Source organism: Silene latifolia, chromosome 11 (genome assembly GCF_048544455.1).
Source record: "Silene latifolia isolate original U9 population chromosome 11, ASM4854445v1, whole genome shotgun sequence".
In the NCBI taxonomy this organism is placed as follows: domain Eukaryota; kingdom Viridiplantae; phylum Streptophyta; class Magnoliopsida; order Caryophyllales; family Caryophyllaceae; genus Silene; species Silene latifolia.
In genome coordinates, this window is record NC_133536.1 from 141,273,322 (window position 1) to 141,295,927 (window position 22,606).

General features: G+C 38.4%; 1 non-coding gene across 1 annotated transcript; it reads left to right on the forward strand.

The window, feature by feature from the left end:
* The first annotated feature begins 20,814 nt into the window (after nucleotides 1-20,814).
* LOC141616549 (small nucleolar RNA R71) lies at nucleotides 20,815-20,921 on the forward strand. The gene has a single exon (XR_012530890.1). It is a non-coding gene; the product is annotated as a small nucleolar RNA R71 (small nucleolar RNA).
* Nucleotides 20,922-22,606: the final 1,685 nt, after the last annotated feature.

Sequence of the window (22,606 nt, forward strand, 5' to 3'; positions counted from 1 at the left end):
CCGCTAGGCAAGCCTATGAGACTTACCAAAAGGAGTCGGCCGCGATCAAAAATGTGTTGATCTTTTCCATGGAGGCCGAACTCCAAAGGAGTGATATAAATATTAGCACCGCCTATGAGATCTATACGAAGCTTGTGACCATGTTTTCACAAGCTCCGAGGATCATTCAATATGAAGCGGCATCCGCATTCTTCTATCTCAACATTAAGGAGGGCCAAAAGGTTAGTCCTCACGTGCTCAAGTTGATGGAACATGTTGAGACATTGAAAATGCAAAAGGTAGACATTCCCGAAGAACTCATCATTGATCGAATTCTTCATTCCTTGAACAAGGTTAAAGCATATGTTCAATTCCAGGTGAATTTTAATATGCAAAACTTGAAAGTTTCCCTCGATGAATTGCACAAAATGCTTGTTCAAGCCGAAAGGGATATGGGGCTAAATGCTAGCACCACCAAGGATGTGCTAAACATCAATCAAAAGAGCAAGGGAAAATTCAACAAAGGTGGCGCAAAGGGTAAGAAGCCAACCCCCTTTAAGAACAGGGGAAAAGCTTGTGAAGCTAGCTCCTCTAAGCCCAAAAAGGGTGCCCCGTCCGGGGACAAATGCCACTATTGTAATGGCATTGGGCATTGGAAGAGGGATTGTCCTAAGTACCTAGGCGACATCAAAGCTGGAAAGGTTATTCCAGTAGGTAATTTAATTATCCCTATCTTTTTATGTTTCGATCTCAACTTTGCTATTGTGATACAAGTTGTGATAATTCCCTTTTTATTGTAATTAGGGCATCCAAGCAAGGACAAGGGCAAAGAAAGGCAAGCCTAGGAGATCTTGAGGGAAGCTAGATGTAGCCGCCCATGGTGCTAGATCAATGGGAGCTTGGCTTTATATTTTGTCTTTATTTTGTGTTGTATTTTGGAATTTTAGAACTATTTTCAATTTCCTCGTTCGACTTGGGAATTTGCTATTTCCTAAAACAATGGTTGTATTTTGGATTTTGGTGACTTGGTGACTTGGTTTGCAACCCAAGTCACTTAATTTATCGTATTGGTTGTTCTAAAATTTATCATTATACGTTACTTGCATCTAGAAACATAAGATTATCAACTTAAATTGATTATTTAGACGATTATAATGATCGCGTCATTATATGTCCATAAGCTATGAATTCGATTCTCCTTATGTCATAGTGACTAAAAGTCACCACTTACTTTTGAAAGATCAATTATGAAGTTAAGATTGAGTTGTTGAACTCATATAAGGGAACATTACCAACCTCATTTGATTCACCTATCCAACTCAAATCATCTTGTCTAAATTATTTTTTTAAATGTCTCGACTAAATCACTATTTAATAAATATATGATTTATCTCCTTAACCATTGTTATTTGTGTCTCAAAAGCTATCTTTGGAGAAATAGGATATTTTTCTAAAGATAGAGTGGGAGAAATTTTAGCCACAAGCCTTGAGAAGGTAGATACTACGCGAGGAGACCAAAATAAGATGTTCTTGAGGACACTACGCAAGGAGACCAAAAGAAGATGTTCTTGAGATTGAGACTAAAAGAAGATATTCTTGAGGAGCCACAAGCCTTGAAAAGGTAAGCCTTGAGAAGGTAGATACTACACGAGGAGACCAAAAGAAGATGTTGTTGAGGACACTACGCAAGGAGACCAAAAGAAGATGTTCTTGAGATTGAGACCAAAAGAAGATATTCTTGAGGACACTACGCGAGGAGACCAAAAGAAGATGTTCTTGAGGATACTACGCGAGGAGACCATAAGAAGATGTTCTTAAGGAAAACTATATGAGGACACCAAAAGAAGGGGTTCTTTTGAAATATAGATCATGATCTATGAAGTTACAAGAGATCTTAAAATTCGACATTTTACTTAAGAGCCCTATGAAACTAAAATCTATGAAATTAAATGGATTTATTTGGGATTGTTGAGACCAATCCAAAGTAAATAGAAGTTTTTGATTAATAGTTGCATAGAGTGACATGTCGATGTCTACAAGAACTAAGCTAATTGTTAACTAAGCTAAGGATACAAAACATTGCTATTCATTATGAAAGTAAGTAAAGTATCAAAGCCACTTCCTAAATGGGTATTTTGAAAGTGATATGTGAATGACATATATAGTTTTGATTAAAACTTATTGCCATTCATTATGAAAGTAAGTAAAGTATCAAAGCCACTTCCTAAATGGGTATTTTGAAAGTGATATGTGAATGACATATATGGTTTTGATTAATACTTAGAGAAGCAATGAAAATTCCATTATGTAGTGTTTCCATGGAGAAACATGTGTACACATGGACTTGAGTGGGAGCAAATGACTGTCATGTTTAGACATGAAGTTCAGTGGGAGTGATCATCCTCCATGAATCGCATAAATAATTACTCATTGAAAAATGACGTGCAAATAGGTTTTCAATTCTGGATGATATTTGGCATTATGTATATCTATTATAACATGGGATGTTGGATTGACATTCAGATAGGTTTCTTATGATGATAATGATCCTTCTTAATACAATCAGTTAAGTAGGTTGTTCATATTGATTAAATTTGAATTATCATAGAGCTATGATTATTCACTTGAACCTAAGAACTATTGTCTACATGAATATGATTACTAATGTTTCCGCCATTAGTACAATCATGTATACCATTATGCATATGTCCTTGATAAATTAAATGCTTGGAGCATGATAAGTCGATAACAAGTCTACCCATATGAGAGTTATTGGTAAACCTTAAAGAACCGTCATGAATTCTCTAGGAGAACTAATGATCTGTTCTATAGTTTGGAAGAAAATAAGTTGTGTGTTAAGAAGTTTCACAAACTCAAGTTTCCAAACTCATTTGGATTTGTGAAAATCCAAGGCATATTATTGACATAAGGAGTACAAGACTAGAAAGGAGTATTCTATTGTCATCCATTGCAAATTTCTACAAAATGAACCCAAGTGCGTTGTGATTAAGTGAAGGACGTGAAAAACTATAAGTAGTGTTGTCTACCAAAACCCACATCACAAGTTATGTGATAACACTAATAGCTTCTTTTAAGCTTAAGAACCTATGTCTGGTATGAAGTCTAGACATGTACTTAGTAAAATTCATGCTATAAGGGATAACATGAAGTTGAAGGAAAACGCAATTCAAAAAGTTTGGGCACATGGACACATGGTATGTTCACAAACTAAACTTTTATTGAGTCTTGCAAGTGCATAAGTGAACTAATGATTATAAGACATGGAGTAGCAACATGGTATTGACTACTCATGTGTGATAATCACATTTATTGTTTGAGTTATTATTAACTCATCTTATACTTTGTTACATCCAAATGGGATTGTTGGGACAATATTGAACCCCATTAAAGTGAACTGGATCAACATAGTATTCGTTCCTAGTTACTTACATGAGGTGACATCTCGAAGCAACTAGAGTGTGATGTGATTGATGGCAAGTTCAAGTACCATAGAGTCATAAGAGATGACTAGTCGATTACATAGGCAGACTGTGAGGGACACTCTGTCGGACTTACGATCGCTTATAGAGTTCTGGAAATTTTTATAGCCGTGTCGTGGCGAGGGCTACTATGGTATTCTTATGAGTCAATTCTTTGACTAATAACTGTTCGCCTAAGATGGCACAGTTTCAGAATGATTTTGATTTATGTTCGGCGACCTTAGTAATTGGGGTCTAATGGGCATGTTTTGGGTCATGATGAGCTGTGGCTAATCGAGGAGAAGAGTGCAATAGGAATTGTCCATCCCCGTCAGGGTTATCTAATATCTCAAGGCCACTCGAGGAGCAATAAACTGGAAATGCGTGGCCACGCTCGAAAGGTATCTATGGTAGATAAATTTCGGTCAGACAGTTATTATCCGGATCGAGAAAACCACTCACGATATGATCAAATGCAAGTACGACCTGCAAGACACATTACATTGAGTGGGAGATAGTAATAGGACAAGAGAATTGGTGACGCACACTTGTCGCGGACAAGTGGGAGATTGTTGGAGTATGTGTCCTCGACAATAATGCGATCACATGTTTAAATCTCATATTAAGAATACATAAGGAATTATAACATTTTATTGTCAACTGATCCACATTAATCGGTAATGATTGGCTTACTAGAGTTTGACATTACTGTCGTGTGACGGTGGTGATCAGTTGATCCCTTAAGGTCATACCTCTAGGGAAACATTCTTAATTGACTAATTAATTAATTGTATGATGATACAAGTTAATTAATTCCTTAAAATTGAACAAATGATTTTGTGAGTTATAATACGTATCTTATTGTAATTTGATTAAATAAGATTCGTTCTAAGTAATTAAATTGTTTTATTACTTAAGGTTTATTTATTGTTTATGAAACAATTGAAATAAGAATGAATTAATTATTATAAATATAAGTAGTTGTGATTTATAATTATATGACCCATTTTAAGTAATGGTAATTGTGAATTACTAGTTAATTTTGTATGTGATTTATTTTATTTATATATAATGATTTTTAATGTGTTAAAAATGCATTATTTAAACAACATGTCTAGTAACATGTCCAATATGTCACACAATACAAATTAACAAATTGACAAAGTTAAAATGGGATCCATATTAACCATATGGACCGTGTAAAGGGAAGAAGGAAGGAGATTTGTGCCTTGATTATTTTAATTAGTGGGTAACATCATCATTACCTACTAATTATAGACTATTATGGCTAGTCTCTTGTGAAGAGCAACTAAAAAATTTATTGGGCACCCTACCCACCCAAAAACCGGTGGCCTCCTCCCCTTCACACTCAAGTAGTGCATTTTTACACTACACTAATTCATTCTAACATTATTCATTCACTTGAATTAGTTCTTCTCTCTAATTTTGTTGTTGAACAAAATAATTAAAACTCTCACTAAAATCACTAATATTATTCCAAAATACTACAGGTAGTATACTTATAATATTAGTAATAATTTTAAGGGAACAAATATTAATTCTAGTATTTAAATTAATATTTGTATTAAGGAGGTTTTCTTGGTACAATCCTTGAGGAGAGATTCTATATTGAATCTTGTTCATCCATTTGGAAAAGCTCAAGAACTAAATAAGGTAGGAGACCTTACTATTGCCCAAATAGCCGAAATATCCAATGTAAGGAACCGGTTTTCCTTCACTCTTGTGTTTTGTTTTGCATGCATAAGATCCTTAAGTTTTTATGACTAAAACTTTAAACTAAAATATGTGATATGTAAAATATGATTTCCTACAGATATCTCGGTCTTGGCCTTCTGGAGTTGCTTGAGAATCGAGTTCTCAGGAACCCTAGTTTGAATGTCAACGTCTGCGATGATTTGGTCATTGCTTGCTGACGGATTATTTTTTTGTGTTGTTTGGGTTCTGGTAAGGGCATCCAGATCAAGTAATGTGATCAATCTCTTTCATTTGCTTGCCCTTTTCTGAGCCAATGTAGACGTCATCTCTCCAGATGTCGTTGATTTCAGGGTCGCTATGGTACCTGGAAGGGGTATTACTCGGACGATAGTTTTTATGTGGGTAGTTTTTGTGGAGGTGATTATTGTGAGGTTGATTATTGTGGTTTATATTGTGGGGTGCATTATTGTGGTTTATGTTTTGAGGTGCATGCCAGAATGGTCGCGGAAGTTGTCCCTTTTGGAATTTGGAGTTTTGGGTGTTTGAGGGACCCTCCCTTGGACGTGGTGAAGGTGTTGGTGGGTTGACTATTAGCCGGTGGTTGGTATCCTCGAGTCGGGTGATCCTCTCCGAGAGACTAGTTGTGGCTTCGTCAACTTGCTGAAACATGGCGAGCAAGGACGCGGCGCTGAACATGAACATTCCATCCGGGGTGTCATTTCCCAAGGCCTCGATCTCGTCCTCAATAGGCAAGATGAGATACGAGCAATCCAGGTGGGCTCGTCATCTGAGATGGCGTGAATTCCCAGAGGGTTTGTTTTGTTGTTTGGTTTTGGTGGCGGAAGTAGGGGCAGCTCTCCTTTCTCGATCATATCATGAATGGTGTGCTTCGTCTTGAAGCAAGTTTCTGTGTCATGGCCTTTGCCTTGGTGAGATTGACAATAGGTAATAGGGTCCAAAATCAAGGTTTTCCTTGCTTCAGGCGGGTCTGAAGTGGGTCCGATGGGTTGAAGTTTCCCTTGGTCCATGAGCCTTTTTAGGGCGCTAGCACAGGTCGATCCCAACTTGGTGAATGTCCTTTGAGGACGTTCGTCTTTCTTTATAATTGGCTCGAAGAGGTTAACCTCGTCAATTTTGTTTGCTTAACCGTAGGAACGAGATCCAATTGAGGTAGACCCCTGATAGCCTCTACCCGTAGTCTTGGCCAGAACACCCTTGCGTAGGTCATCTTTGATACAGATCCCGAGGATCTGTAGATCTGGATGGTTTTGATGTTCTGATACCTTAGCAAGTTGGCATAAACTGGATGGATATTGTTAACGACTTTCTCTACCAAGGTTGATTCGGTTGGTTTGTTGACCAACTAGGTGCTTACTCATCTCCAACGGGTTCGGAATTTGGTGAATACCTCCTTGTCATTTTGGGTTAGGACCTCCGGGGTGCGGGTGTTGGCCTGAATTTTGACATTGTCGGCATATTGCTTAGCGAATTCAATGGCGACTTCGTCCCAAGTGGTGATGCTCTTTGGGTCGAGGGAATACTACCATTGATGAGGAAATTGTTCCAAGGACAATGGAAATATCTGGGTAAAAAGTTCTTGTTTGACCCCTTTGATACCTGGATTTGATTGAGCGGGTCCTCCACTCCTTTGAATTTAGGCATATCAGTCAAGGTGAAGTTGTCAGGATGTTGATCCCCGACGGGATCGAACCTTCGATTGTTTCGAGGTGAATGTTGTGTCCACGGGCCAATAGTTGTTCTTCAAAGAGCTTATGCCTTTTCTCAGTTTCAGTTAACGGCGAAGTGTTATGCTTTCCGGTTTCCTTATTTTCTAGAGTGTTGATACGGGTCTCGACACGGTCAAGAGTGACCTTAAGGGTGTGAGCAGGTTGGCTAACTGAGGAGTTGTGAGATCTCTGTTGTCATCATTGTTGTTATTAGACAAAGCTGAAGATGGGGCCATGCTTCTGAGGCAGAAATGGCTCACGTTACATCCTAATCCGACATGGTTTAACGATTGAACGCAGACGGCACGAAGGACGGAAAGACACTTTGGACTCAATGAGACGAGGGAAACCGTGTGTGGTGCTTTGGTGCTAACTCGATTAACGGTGAGACGGTGTTTACTAGACTTTGACTCGCGCCCAACGTAATGGCGTGACGGCGCAAAAAGGGTGTTTTTGAAATGGTTGTTGAAAAACCGGTTTTGAAAATCGTCATTATGATGGCATGAAATACTTTGCAATGGTCGGCAAAAGACCGAGGTTTAAGACGGCCATTATGACGGCACAAAAAGTGTTTTGAAAGTTTGGAAACCACAAAGAAGGAATTATGATCACATAGTACATGAGCACTCGTAGTTCATTATATTATGCATAATGCTGACACTGGTTTTGTCTTAGTAAGGGTGGTTATACACCAAGCGATAAATCCCCAATTTTCGAGAGGGATGCCAATCAAAATAATCTGTGTAAGGTTGGTGCCCTAGCCTAGTGCAGGTGGGAAGTAAATGCTCTTTGGCAAAACAAAAATGTGTAATGCCAATGGTATGCTTGATGCAATCAGGATTCAAAACGCGGGGATGGGAAAGTTCACGTTGACGAGACAAGCCAATTAGTCAAAAAGGGTTAGGTTATGGGCTCGGACAAGGAACCCGACTTATAACCGCAATATTAATTAATGAAATTCAAGCAAGACCTCGTTCGAGTTTCACCATCCAGGGATCGCAAAGACACAAGTGTCCTAGTTTTCCGTAGCAGAGTAGCCAATCTGTGGACATGGGACACCTGCACGCCAAGATAATTTGTGCACGCACAGCAGTCTGAAAGCCACGCTCGGTGGCGTATAAATGCTTTCGACCAAATCGCTTTAGATCAGTCGGTTTCATCTCGGTAAAGGTCTAGACATGATGCAGAGATGTTCGGAGTCGCCACCAAGCAATTATGGGATGCCTAGAAACCGTTCGAATCCACTTTATAGCTAGGTCAATCAAGGCAAAAAGCGGTGCTTGACATAGGTACTAAAGATAAGGAGTCGTCCCTCTTTAGCATCCTATCGCTAGAATGACTCTCGTTTGCCCTGGATAAGGTCGTCCACTATCCAAAGTTTCTGTGTAAGAGATGAGGGTACATATTGGGAAGTCCTTTAATCGGACACCCAATACCGCCCGCGGTAGAGGCCTCTACTGATCGATCTTTGTTGTTTAAATGCAAAAGTTTATAAAACAGTTTAAATGCATGAATGCGCATCCACAAGTTTAAACCAAACATGTGAGATTTTCTATGTCGGTTGTTTATCCAAGTATCAAGTAATTGATGTTGAGTTGAATTTAATGTTGATTTGCATGCATGACGGAATTTAAACATCTATTTACCGAGTTAGGTTCATGGTGCATAACACGATCCATTTGTCTTAGAAAAAAGTGTTTTTAAATGCAAAGTGTAAAATGCAAACTCATCAATCTGATCAGTCATGTATTCTGGTTAACCGAAGTAAGGATCGTCCTGGAGGAGTGTTGGAAGTGAAACAGGGGCAATACCAGGCAACCATTGAGGCCCGAGCCCTCTGGCGATGCAAGGAAGCCAGTCCAGGTTTGAAAACGGGAAATCAAAGAGCCTGTTTAGGCACGAGTCAGATGACGGCCCAAAGGGGGTGTCTCCTGGTTGTTGAAAGTATTTGTAAAATCGTTTGTAAAAGGCTGTTAAAACCCGTTTTTTGTTGAAAAAGTCATTAAGACCGCTTTTGTGCTAATATGCAGAACGGGACTCGGAATAATGGTCATTGTCTTGATAATATCCGATGTCGGTTTGGTTTGCAAGCTTGACATGGATAGTTTTGTTAAACAGAATGTAAAAAGGCTTGTTATGAACTAATTATGTAAAGTTCATTAATTTGTAATTAAAGTGTGAAAAAAGTGCTTGATATGAACTTATTATATTAAGTTCATTACTTTGTAATTAGCCAAAGTTTATCATCATTTTTGGACCATATAGATATATGATTAGTTTTGATAATGACAAGTGTATGTATTTTATATTATATATACTCTTGCTTGTAATCGTTTGTTTAGTCTTTAATAGATGACCAAAGTTTACAATCTAAGAAAGTAGTGTTATAGCAATCTTGGCTATAACATTGAAGATTTGTGAAGCATCATTCAATTAATGTTATAGCGGCTTGAGCTATAATATTGAAGATTCTTAAAGCGTCATAGTAACTGTAACAAGTTTCAAGTATGATGATCACTCAAGCAAAAGGCTCGATCAAGTCTTTAACAAGCTGAAGATTACGAGCTTATGATCAAGATAAAGAGAAGATCCTATTACTGAAGATCTCCAGGAAGATTAGCTAGTATAGGACTTCTTCTAATAACGGTATCTTAAGAAGTAATATTGGGAAGGTGAAGTTATAGCTATTTCACTTATAACTTTACTTACCAAACTTAAAGTTATAGCGTTTTGTACTATAACTTTGGGTTGCATTTGAAGGCACGATTTTAATAGTTTTAAAATAATTTTTCAAAAGATAAAATTCTTCAAACATGTTTCGAAATCATGTTTATATATGATAGAGATATAATTTGGTTTGTTTAGAATAAATAATTTACATTATCCTATTGGTTAGTAAAATGACTTGTAAGTCGTCATGCTACCTAGGGTTTACTAAATTATCTAAACCTAACCCTAATCTACCCCTTAATATTTTAACCGAGGGTTTCGGCCAAAGAGAGCTTATGAGCCGTGTGGAGGCCGAACTTACTCCATATGCGAGTAAATTCTTTTAGGTTAAATCCATAATATATTGCCATAAGATATTTCATATCTTATCATGTATATTAGATTTACCTTATTTACTTAATTAAAATATTTAGTAGATTAAATTAAGGAAAGATAAGATTTGTTTCTTGTGAAACAACTTACCTTGCCTCACGACACCTCTAGGGTTTCGACTAAACCCTAGTGTCTCTCTTCTACTATATATACTAATGATGTTCATCAATTCAAATAAGCTTTTCGAAATATAAAAATTCCTTGCAAACAATTTGAGTTTATTTTTAATCAAATATTTTTATTGTTTTGCATTTGAAAAATCTTTACGAAAAGTCGTGCTCTTTAAATTGCGTATTATTCTTAAGGTTACGTTATTAGATAATATTACTTCATATTGTTTCTTACTCGTTCAATTGTGTGAACACTTAGAAGAACAATCAAGTGCTTTCTTAGTAACTTAAGATAGTCAAAACCGAATATCTAGTGATATTCGAATTAAGTTATAACTAGAGTTAGTTATACGAGTGGGTTGATAATTTTCTAATCCGGAGAAAGGTACTAAAATTATTAATCGAGAATAGTGGACGTAGCCTTCGACGTGTGAAGCTGAACCACTTCAAATATCGTGTGTCCTTGCAGTTTTCCTTATTCATTTCATTACGTTCGTCAATCGTTTAGTTAATTAGTTAAAGTTTAATCAATAAGCTTTAAATAATTAATTACTTAGATATAAAATAAAAAGTGGGCATAAGTTTTTTAAATACTCAATTCACCCCCCCCCCCCTCGAGTATTTTGACCGTGATAGACTCTTCAATTGGTATCAGAGTCTCATGCTCTTGATTGCCTTACCGCATAGAGGCTGATCCGTCTATCTTTTTATTTTATTTTATATTCCTCTGCCTTATACGTGTTAAATTGATTCCAAGTATCTTAAGTGTCCTATCTTTGATGGGAAGAATTATGGACTTTGGAAAAACATGATGACACAATACATAAAAGGACATGATTGGGAGTGCTGGACGATTATTAAGAATGGACCACACAAAATTTTGGTCGCATCTTCGGAAGGCACTACCTATGAGAAAAAGGAAGAAGACTATATTGAGGCTGATTACAAGAAGGCTGAGAAAAACTCAAAAGCAATAAGCCACGGCATGACATCGACTGAATTCGATCGTTTTTCTTCTTTTACTTCGGCCAAGGAAATATGGGATGGTCTTGAGTTAGCCTATGAAGGAACGTCGGCTGTTAGGAAATATCGTATTGACTTGATGATTGAAAAATATGAACTTTTTAAAATGGAAAAGAATGAATCACTCGATAGCATGTCAGCACGATTTTCTACTATCGTCAATGAGCTCAAAAATATTGGTAGAACTTTTAACTCCGAGGATATTTCTAGAAAAGTACTTAGGAGTTTAACCAAGAAAAGGCGTCTCAAGGTCACGGTTATGGAAGAAGTCATAGATCTCACCTCTCTACCTTATGTAGAACTTATTGGGGCTGTCATGGCTTATGAACTCGTCCTAGATGACGATGAGGCCGAGGCCAGTAATAGTAAGAGCATGGCTATACAAGCTTCTGCTAAGGAAGATGACGATGTTGAAATAGAGGATGAAACGGTTTTGTTTGCTAAACGATTTCATAAACGAATTTTCAGAAATAAGCAAGCAAAATCGTTCAACAACAACAAGTCCTATAATAAGAACACTTCTGAGTCAAAGAATACGTTTGCTAATAGAGGATTCTTTAAGTGCGGAGAATCCAGTCATATGATTAAGGATTGTCCCACATGGGAGAAAATTAAAGCCAAAGCAAAACGTGAGAAGACCAAGAAGGAGTTCAAGCAAGTGATGATGGCATCGTGCTGGGGAGATCTTGACACTGAGAACGACAAAGGATCTGAAGAATAAGAAGTTGCTAACCTATGCCTTAACAACGTAAGTCTTGACCTATTTTCAAACGATGATAAAGATAGCGTGGACTCCTATTGCTGCTTTCTAGGAGATTCCAATTCAGAAGAAGAAGAAGAAGAGGTAAGCTATCTTGAACTTAAGAAAGGTGTTAACAAATTGCCTAGGAATGCTTTAATCGAATACTTTGAGCAATCTCTTGATAAATGTCATGAACAAGAATTGGAGTTGAAAGATTTAAAAGAACAAATTCTTAATATTGCTGAAGAGAATAATCTTCTTAAAGCGAAGGCCAAGAAGCTCAAATCTAAAGTTACAGCCAATATGGTTACAACTTCAGATGTGACAAATGCTGAGAAAAAGATTCTTTAGTCTAAAGTTATAGTGATCGGTCCGTTTCGTGTTCACAAATAAAGGTGTGGTCGTTGGGTCACGTCCGAATCAAAACACAATTTATAGCTTCACAAACAACTCTACAATTAGTAAAGAGGCAAGTAAAGGTCGGATCCCAAGGGACGGGTATTGAAATGAGATTTCTATTGCAACTAGTGGTGTCTAAGGGGTGTCACAAATTGGGTTGATGTAGAAGGTCACTAAACTAAAATAGCAATGAAAATAAACAAGCAAGATGAATTAAAGGGGTGTAAACAATTGATTAAAAAGCACTAGGGTGTCATGGGATCATAGGGGAATCATGGGAATTGATCATACAAACATGTTCTCAAATTATAAGCAAGCAATTATTGTTGTGATGGATTGAGTTGGGTTATATCTTACAATCCTAGGAAAGTTTGGGTCCCGGAGCCGAATCGATTAGATTGTACAACACCTACAAGTCGACTTAGTCTTCCCTACTCAACAACATGCATGGTCTAATGAGACTCGAGTTGGGTTATGTCTTACAAGTCTCATTGAAAAGATAGAAGATGATAGTAAATGCGAGGATTCATAGGCTTAGCATTTCATCAAATATAACATGTGCATGAATTGAGATCAAAACAAGCAAGCAAATAAAACATGAAAGCATATTAATATAAGCATGAATCATTCCCCATGTTGGTTTCCCCTAATCACCCATTAACCCTAGCTAAGAGACTACTCACTCATTATCATGTTGATCATGCTAGCAAGGTTGTCAATCATACCAACAATATGAAACATGATGAATAAATGAAAGTAATTAACAATAATTAAAAAGGGATTAAGAGAATTATACCTACTAATGATTCCAATAATAAAGCAAAGATAAAAGAAGTACTTGAATGCTTGATTGAGAGGTTGTCAATCTCCCAATAATAAACCAAATAATCTTCAATTACCCAAAATAAAGGATGAACAAAAGAGAGATTAAAGAAATAAAACTTGTATTAGAACTTGATTAATTGTTGATTACAATACTAAAGAGAGATTTGATTGATATTAACTACTCTAATTATTGATAAGAAGAACATGCTCCTCTAATTAGACTAATGGGGTATTTATAGTGGAAATTAGGGAGGATGCATTAGGGTTAACTAAGGGGTAAACTAGTAATTACACTTTTTAGTTTGAGCAAGGAGGAGCCGGTATTTTCCAAAGGAAGGGCTTCTTTCTTCGTAGCTTGGAGAAGAGGAAATCACGCTGTGCTGGAATCCGGGCGGAATAAGGACGGGACGGGCGGATTCTGGCGATGGGGTCCGAGCGGATTCGAGGGAATCCGGGCGGATTGTGGAGGTGGAATCCGAGCGGATTAGAGGAAAGGCGCACGGATTGTGCTGTGAGGAGACGGCCGGATTGGTGACAATCCGCACGGATTGTCACTCAGCAAGACATCTTCTTCTTTTCTTCCCTTTTCTTCCTAAATTCCTTGGGGATTTCTTTGGGGACTCAAGGATCCTTTCTCAACATTGCTCTTCTACTATAATATGTACAAAGGCCTTCTAATCTTGTCTCTCCTTGATGCTTGGTCATTGGATTCGATCAATTTAGTCTCGTTTTGCCATGAAAATGCAAGATTCTTACTCCTTTCCTACCAAGGGATCAAAATCTCAAAGAATATGCAAAACAAAGAACTAAAGATAAGAAATGACCCAAATATGCACTAAAAAGCATGGGAACAAGGCTAATTCGGGGGCTAAATATGCGCTAATTATGGTCACATCAAATATCCCCAAACCGAACCTTTGCTCGTCCCGAGTAAAGAGGTGACAAAGACTAGGACCAATACTAACCTATCCTAATAATATAGCCGATATGAGACAATTAGCGGGTCTCACTCCGCCCCTTCAACTCACAACAAGACAACCATGAGGTAGGATGCCTTCTTGCAAGGCAAGGTGGGTCTTGCCAAAATGGCGACACATCCAAACATTAAGCACACAAAATCACATAATGGATGCATCTACAAAAAGGAATAGCCACTTCCTCATTAAGTGGCGGAGGCACTAAAGAGGAACAAATTTAAGAGCATGTAATCCTTCACAAATACTAGTTCAACAAATTACTAAGTCTAAGAGGATGGCACTAAATCACCTCCAAATGGTGTTAAACTAGACTACTTTCGTCCTCAATTTCCAAATGCTTTCGCCAAGAGCGATCGGATGGTGGTGGAATGATGATCCCTATGATTCTAGTAGCATATGACATGACAAGTCTCGAATTCTCTACAAAAGTAAAGGTCATGGATTGTCCCAAGCTCGACCAAGTGGCTTGACAAAAAGGCTTTTTGGGAATGAAATGCTCAAATCTTTATTCACAACGGGTGGATATGACTAGTATTCAAAATTGTCCTCATTTCACTTTCACATTTCAAAAATTTAAGATGGGGTTTGTCCCTTCCGGGCTAGTGTCCTCTGCTTTCGCCAATCGCTTATTAGGCAACCGGTTAACCTCTAGACAATAGCTTTTCGGGGTGATAGTCACTATGTCTCTGGGCGGCCGAATTCACAACCGTATGGGGGCCCAATTCAATGGATCCCGCACCAAAGCACATCGAAGTGGTACGCCTCCATCAAAACAACTTAAATTTCTCAACTTTCAACAATTCATAACATTTGAGGTTCCTTGGCATTAGTTACTTCCACATGACAAAATTCTTTGAAATGAGCACTTCAAGCTTATTGATAGAAAATATTTTTGGGTTGCCTTACCACAAGGTCAAACAAGGTCACCTAGACAAGTTAACCAAGTCCACATCGCATCACGGGGTTGGATAGGTGACTCACATGCAAACCCTTGACTAGGCCTTGGGTCATGGGTCAAAAGACACTAGTATGACACTGTCTAGGGTGTTTTACAACCATTCTAGTAGGCAAAGTCTTAAGTTGAACAAGTATTTGTAATGGCTTAGTTGCTCTTGTCAAAGTTCCTAAATAGGCATTTTTCAAAACATTTCTAACATGCAACTACATGTTATGATGCAACTAATATAAACATCCTAATGCAAGTGATTCTATCGACTAATATGACATATAAACTAAATGCAAGTCCTAAGTTCACATTGTTATACCGCATCAATCAAAATAAAGCCACATAGTCATTAACATAAAGAGGAAAAAGGAGATTGGAAAGATCATACCATGCGGTCTTCATTATCCTCATGTCTCGGATGTGGCGTACTCAATCAATGTGACCAAGGATAGAACAAACACAATATATACAAAACTATATATACAAGACTACAAAAGGAAATAAACATGTTTTTGGGTTTTCAATTTTCAAATTTTTATGATTTTTGAACTTTTTTAATTTTTTTGATTTTTGAATAAGAGTTAAATGTTAGAATTCCCATCCCCACACTAATATGGGCATTGTCCTCAATGGCCAAAATGATGGAAATTATGCAAAGATGATGCATGATTTCTATGCTTAAAGCAATCTACACTAAGCTACACTACATGATGCATGGTTTTTGTTATGACGGAGAGGATAATTTAGATTACCTCCCGTTGTGTATGCATTAACTTCCCCAAACCGAGTGAGACACTATTGCTAATGTCCAAGAATGGGTGTAGTTCATGCACACACTATGCAATGCATGAAACTAATTTGTCATTTTGGATTTTGAAAATGGGAACAATAAAATGAGAACACCTCAATGGTACCGAGGTGTGAGTCCTCTATGGTGCTAGGACTACTCCAACAATGATCAAAATTATAATTAAAACAAAGAGAGAAATAGACAAACCATGAGAGGGTAGGAGTCTCCAAGGCTTGCTAATCTTCCATCATATTATCACCATCATCACTTTCCTCAATAGAAGTGGTCACATTGCCACTTCCCTCTTCATTTGCTTCTTCACTTTCTTCCTCATCTTGCTCATCATCATCTTCACCATCCTCTCCTCCTTCTTCACTTGCTTCTTCACCAATGTTATCATCAACTTCTTCATTACCAACAACCTCATTGTCATCCGAAACGACCCTAGATGCACCCGGAAATAGGACATCACTATCCGCCCAACTAGGCAAAGGACATGATGGATCAAGTAGTCCTTGCCTAGCTATGTGTAGGAGGGGTGGATATTGAGCCAAGTAAGCATTTTTTCGGTCCTCAAAGGCTTTCTTGTGCATTTCTTGCATGAGAAGTGTCACATAATCATTTCTAGCTTCAACTCCTTCCGGCTTGAACTCTTGATACTCAAAGGGGTAAGGTGGTATGACAATGGAAGAGGAGGGAGTTTCAAGATCACCCTTTTATTGTTGAATGATATACTCGGCCTCTTTAGAAAGGGGAAGTAGATAATTGGTCCGGTGGACGCTTAGACGACAAATCTTTGAGGGCAAAGTGAACGATCTAGCTTCACTAGTGAGCCATCCATACTTAGTGTCAAGAGTATTATGGGCAACCCACTTGTACTTGTGTATCATAGTATGCATATCAACAAGATGACCACCCTCCTTTGCTTTGTACTTGTTATCCTTATTGAAGTTAGGATCAAAGTACTTAGCTAGGATAGTGACTAGGCCGCCATTGACAATAACGGTAGTGCCCTTCTTCCCACAATCAATGTTGAGCCATCTATCTACCAAGAGCCTCAAAGAATTGTAAGGCTTGGTGTGTACTCTTCCAATGTTCAAAGCCGATTCAAGGAGAATAAAATCAAGTTTGGTGAAATGGTTGGTATCTTTCCTTGCAATTATGGTGTTTCCCATGACCTTGTGCCATACTCTTATGCCCGGATGGTGGACCAAAAGAGCACGACTCGCATGAAAGTCCTCAAATTTCCTCCCGGAAATTGCCTCCCAAAGAGGGTCGGGGTCATACTTTCCATAATTCTTAAAATAACGCGGTTCATCACTAAGACCCAAAATTTCACTCAATTCCCTAAAGGAAATGCGTCTACTAACATTAGCTAGACGAAACTCGAGATTCTCCCTACTCTCAACTTTGGTGACTTTCAAAGAACTCAAAAATTCCAAGGTAAGGGAGGGGTATGTCAACTCTTTTGATTCAAACAACTTCTCTAACCCCATGGCTTTGAAAAAGGCTCTAGTTTGCTCAAGAACACCCAATTTTTCTAAGGTATCTTCACATATAAATTTGGTGGATTGAATTGATTTCCTAGCAAACTTGGCAAAGGTATTTCTATGGGTTTCGGAAATAAAAGTTACCTCCGGATATTGCAAAAGTTGATCGATTTCCGGAGTAGAAGGTGTTGTTGCTCCTATAGAAGGTTGTTGTTATTGTTGCACTTCCAAGTTTGGTGTTGCTACCACCATAGCCAATGCTTTCTTTGTTTGAAGAGCCTTTTGCCTTTGTGAGAGTGCCTTAGCCTTTGGTGCCTTTGTTGCTCCCTTAGTCCTTGCCATTGATGAACTAACCAAGAAAAGAATGAAAAATCTTCAATTTGTAGTATACCCAAATCGATTTAAAGGTGAAAGGCTTTGCCTTTATGAAATCAAAAATCGACCCAAAGGTTGAAGATTTTGTGCTTGGTTTTGATTTTTATTGAAGAAGGAGTGATTGATTTGTTGTTAGAAGGATGATTTGATTTGTTTTTGGTGAATGTTGTTGAGGGATTTTGTTTTTGTGATGGAGAGGATGAGGGTTTTGATGTTGTGGGTAGTGTTTATGAATGAATGAATGAATGAAGGAAGGTGGGAGGGATTTTATAAAGACCGAAATTTTTGAACTACAGGGGCAATCCGTGCGGATTCTGCCCAATCCGTGCGGATTCTGCTCTTTCTGGGTTAGATAAAACTCGCCTAAAGACGGGCGGATTCTGTGGAATACGCTCGGATTTTCTTGATACGGGACGGGCGGATTCGCCTGAAGACGGACGGATTTCAGTCCAGGAAATTTTTCTTGTTTTCCTCAGCAGAGAAGACGGGCGTCTTCAGTCCAGGACGGACGGATTTGCAGAGACGGGCGGATTATATTCCATGACGCCCGGATTCTCTTACAGTCAAAAATCTTCCAAAATCTCAGCTTATAAAGTCATGCATCTTCAACCCAGTACGCTCGGATTACTGAAGACGGGCGGATTCTCTGGAATCCGTTCGGATTCGACCCCTTGTACCCGGTTTCAGTTCCATCCGTGCACAATGCATTTCCCTTACCATTCTTCCATTCTTCTTCAAATCTTGTGTTCTTCATTGTGGGGGAACTACTAAGGCATGGATAGCCTAGGCAATTGTCATCCCCACACTAAGCTAGAGCACTACACATCAATTGAAATTATTAGTCCCTCCCTCACTTCTCTCAAACATGACAATTATCTTGATCAAAGTAAATAAAATAAATCCAAAGATGACAAAAAATGCAATACAAGAATTGAAATGTAAGTTAGGGAGTTAGAAATATTTACAAATTGGGGTTTTGGGAGGACTCCACCAAACTCTCATTCTTGATGAGATGTCAAGGGGGCATGTTCAAGGTGTTGTTGATGTTGCTCAACACCTTGAAAAAGTAATCAAAAGCTTGTTCATTATCATGGTAGAGGTCTTCAATAGACCTTGGCCCTTGTTGTCGGTCTTGATCGATGGCATTACCAATGTAGGGATTAAAAATCCCTTCAAATTCGTTGTCCCAAAGACCACAAACTTCATTAAGTTGATCATTGAAAATCTCTTGATTAGATAGAGACAACTCTCCCAATTTCTTCTCTTGGCCAGTGAGGCCATCCTCTTCTTCTTTGATTGATTTTGATGAGCTTTGCAAGCTCTCCTTATCACAATTCATTTGCTCTTTGAATGGAGCATCTTCAATTTTCTTCTTCCATTGGAGTTCCGATTTCTTCCTTTCATCCTTTCGGCTATAATGATCAATCATAAAACATGGTTCATGCAAACGAGGAGCTCTCATAGTCTTGTCAAGATTAAAAGTTATGCTTTCATCTCCCACTTCTAGAGTGAGCTCACCATGTTTCACATCAATTACCGCACCCGCGGTGTGTAGAAAAGGTCTTCCTAGAATGATTGGAATGTTGGAATCTTCCTCCATTTCAACAATGACAAAGTCCACCGGGATGAAAAACTTCCCAATTCATACGGGGACATCTTCCCATATCCCTAATGGTGTCTTCGTCGATCTATCGGCCATTTGGAGTGTGATATTGGTGCATTTAAGCTCTCCCATCCCCAACTTTTTACTTACCGAGTACGACATGACACTCACACTAGCCCCTAGATCACATAAGGCTTTGTTGATCGTCGTGTCGCCAATGGTACACGGTATTGAGAAGCTTCCCGGATCCTTTAATTTTGGAGGTGAACTCCCTTGAAGTATTGCACTACTCACCTTAGTGAAGGCGATAGTCTCAAGCTTCCGGATCGAATTCTTCTTTGTGAGGATATCTTTCATGTATTTCGCATAAGCCGGCACGTGATTTATTAATTCCGTGAAAGGAATTGAGACTTCCAAATTCTTCACAATTTCCATGAACTTTCCAAGTTGGTCATCAAATTTGGGTTTGGCTTGACGACTTGGAAAAGGGAGTCTAATCACAATGGGCTCCTTCTCCTTGACCTTGTCTTCATTTTTCTTTGAACTTTCTTCTTTTGATGATTCTCCATCTTTGGAGCTTTGCACAATTTCTTCCTTATCACTAGCTTCCACAACTTCATCCTCAACTTGCTTCTTCGGTGCTTCATACCTTGTACCACTTCGCAAGTGAATGGAACTAACCGTTTCATGTCTAGGGGGATTACTTTGAGGTGGTAATTGCCCTTTTTGTCTTTGTGAGCTTGAAGATGCTAGTTGAGTCAATTGTGTTTCCAACATCTTGGTGTGAGCTAGAATGTTGTTGATGGTGGTTTCCTTTGCTTGGCTATCTTTTTGCATTTGAGTGAAAAATTCTTGTTGATTCTTTTGCATTTGGAGGACCGCTTTTTGGACATCAAAGCCTTGGTCATTTTGGTGATTGTATGGATTTTGACTTTGCTAACCTTGGTTTTGATTGAAAAAGGGTCTTTGATTTTGGTTTCTCATGGGTGGTGGAGTGTATGTTGTTTGAGGGTTTTGAACACTTTGGCTTTTGTATGAGAGATTTGGATGGAATTTGGTGTTTTCATTGTAATAGTTGGAATAAGGGGTACCACTTTTGTATGCTTGGAAAGCATTCACTTGTTCATTTGTTCCCCTACATTCACCTTGGTCATGTCCCAAAGTTCCACAATTCTCACATATCCCACTTGGGATTGATGAGGATGCCGTCATGGCATTAACATGATGCTTTGATGATTTTGAGTTTTCTTCAAGTCTAGCCATAGCTTGTTCAAACTTCAAGTTGATTGTGTCAATGTGAGCACTAAGTTGAGCACCCAATTGAGTAACGGAGTCCACTTCATGCTTTCCTCCTCTAGTAGCCTTGCGAGGTCTACTATATTGTGAGTTATAGACCACCATTTCCTCAATCTTGTTCCATGTTTGATTGTCATCAACTTCGGGGAACATTCCATTTGATCCCATATTGAGAATGTTCCTAGAATCCTCATATAAACCGTTCCAAAATTGTTGTACCAAAAACCATTCGCTAAGTCCATGGTGAGGACATGAGCGAGAAATTCCCTTGAACCGCTACCAAGCTTCATACAAAGATTCTTCATCCCTTTGCTTAAAACCCGTGATTTGAGCTCTTAGCATGTTAGTCTTTTCCGGTGGGTAGAATTTTTTGTAGAAGGCTAGAGCCAACTTCTTCCAAGAATCTATTCCGAGGGTGGCCTTGTCAAGGCCCTTTAACCATTGCTTCGCGGTGCCGATTAGAGAAAAAGGAAATAAGACCCATCTAATTTGGTCTTGAGTCACACCCGTTTGAGAGATTGCATCACAATAGTCGCAAAAGGTTTCCATATGAGAATGAGGGTCTTCACTAGGCATCCCCCCAAATTGGCTCCTCTCAACTAATTGGATGAAGGCGGACTTGGCAATAAAATTTCCGGTTAGATGTTGCGGTGTAGGAGTACCATTTGGTAGATTCTCCTCGGTGGGTACGGAGTGTGACGAGAATTTAGGCATTGTAGGTGGATTTTGTGGGGTATTGTGTAATGGGTTCTCCTCTCCTTCTATTGCGAAAGGATTAACGAACTCACTAGTGGGTTGAACAACTTCACTAATACCTCTTAAATTCCTCCTAACAAGTCTCCTATTGTTCGTCAAGGTTCTTTCGATTTCACGGTCAAAAGGCAACAAATCACCTTGTAACCTTCTAGACATGCAAAATATCAAACAACTCGAAAACAATTAGAACAAACCTTGAGGAGTTTTACTTCCCCAAGGCGAAGAAAGACACAACTAATAACAATAAAAAGAAATCTAAATCAAACAAACACCATCCCCGGCAACGGCGCCATTTTTGATCGGTCCGTTTCGTGTTCACAAATAAAGGTGTGGTCGTTGGGTCACGTCCGAATCAAAACACAATTTATAGCTTCACAAACAACTCTACAATTAGTAAAGAGGCAAGTAAAGGTCGGATCCCAAGGGACGGGTATTGAAATGAGATTTCTATTGCAACTAGTGGTGTCTAAGGGGTGTCACAAATTGGGTTGATGTAGAAGGTCACTAAACTAAAATAGCAATGAAAATAAACAAGCAAGATGAATTAAAGGGGTGTAAACAATTGATTAAAAAGCACTAGGGTGTCATGGGATCATAGGGGAATCATGGGAATTGATCATACAAACATGTTCTCAAATTATAAGCAAGCAATTATTGTTGTGATGGATTGAGTTGGGTTATATCTTACAATCCTAGGAAAGTTTGGGTCCCGGAGCCGAATCGATTAGATTGTACAACACCTACAAGTCGAATTAGTCTTCCCTACTCAACAACATGCATGGTCTAATGAGACTCGAGTTGGGTTATGTCTTACAAGTCTCATTGAAAAGATAGAAGATGATAGTAAATGCAAGGATTCATAGGCTTAGCATTTCATCAAATATAACATGTGCATGAATTAAGATCAAAACAAGCAAGCAAATAAAACATGAAAGCATATTAATTTAAGCATGAATCATTCCCCATGTTGGTTTCCCCTAATCACCCATTAACCCTAGCTAAGAGACTACTCACTCATTATCATGTTGATCATGCTAGCAAGGTTGTCAATCATACCAACAATATGAAACATGATGAATAAATGAAAGTAATTAACAATAATTAAAAAGGGATTAAGAGAATTATACCTACTAATGATTCCAATAATAAAGCAAAGATAAAAGAAGTACTTGAATGCTTGATTGAGAGGTTGTCAATCTCCCAATAATAAACCAAATAATCTTCAATTACCCAAAATAAAGGATGAACAAAAGAGAGATTAAAGAAATAAA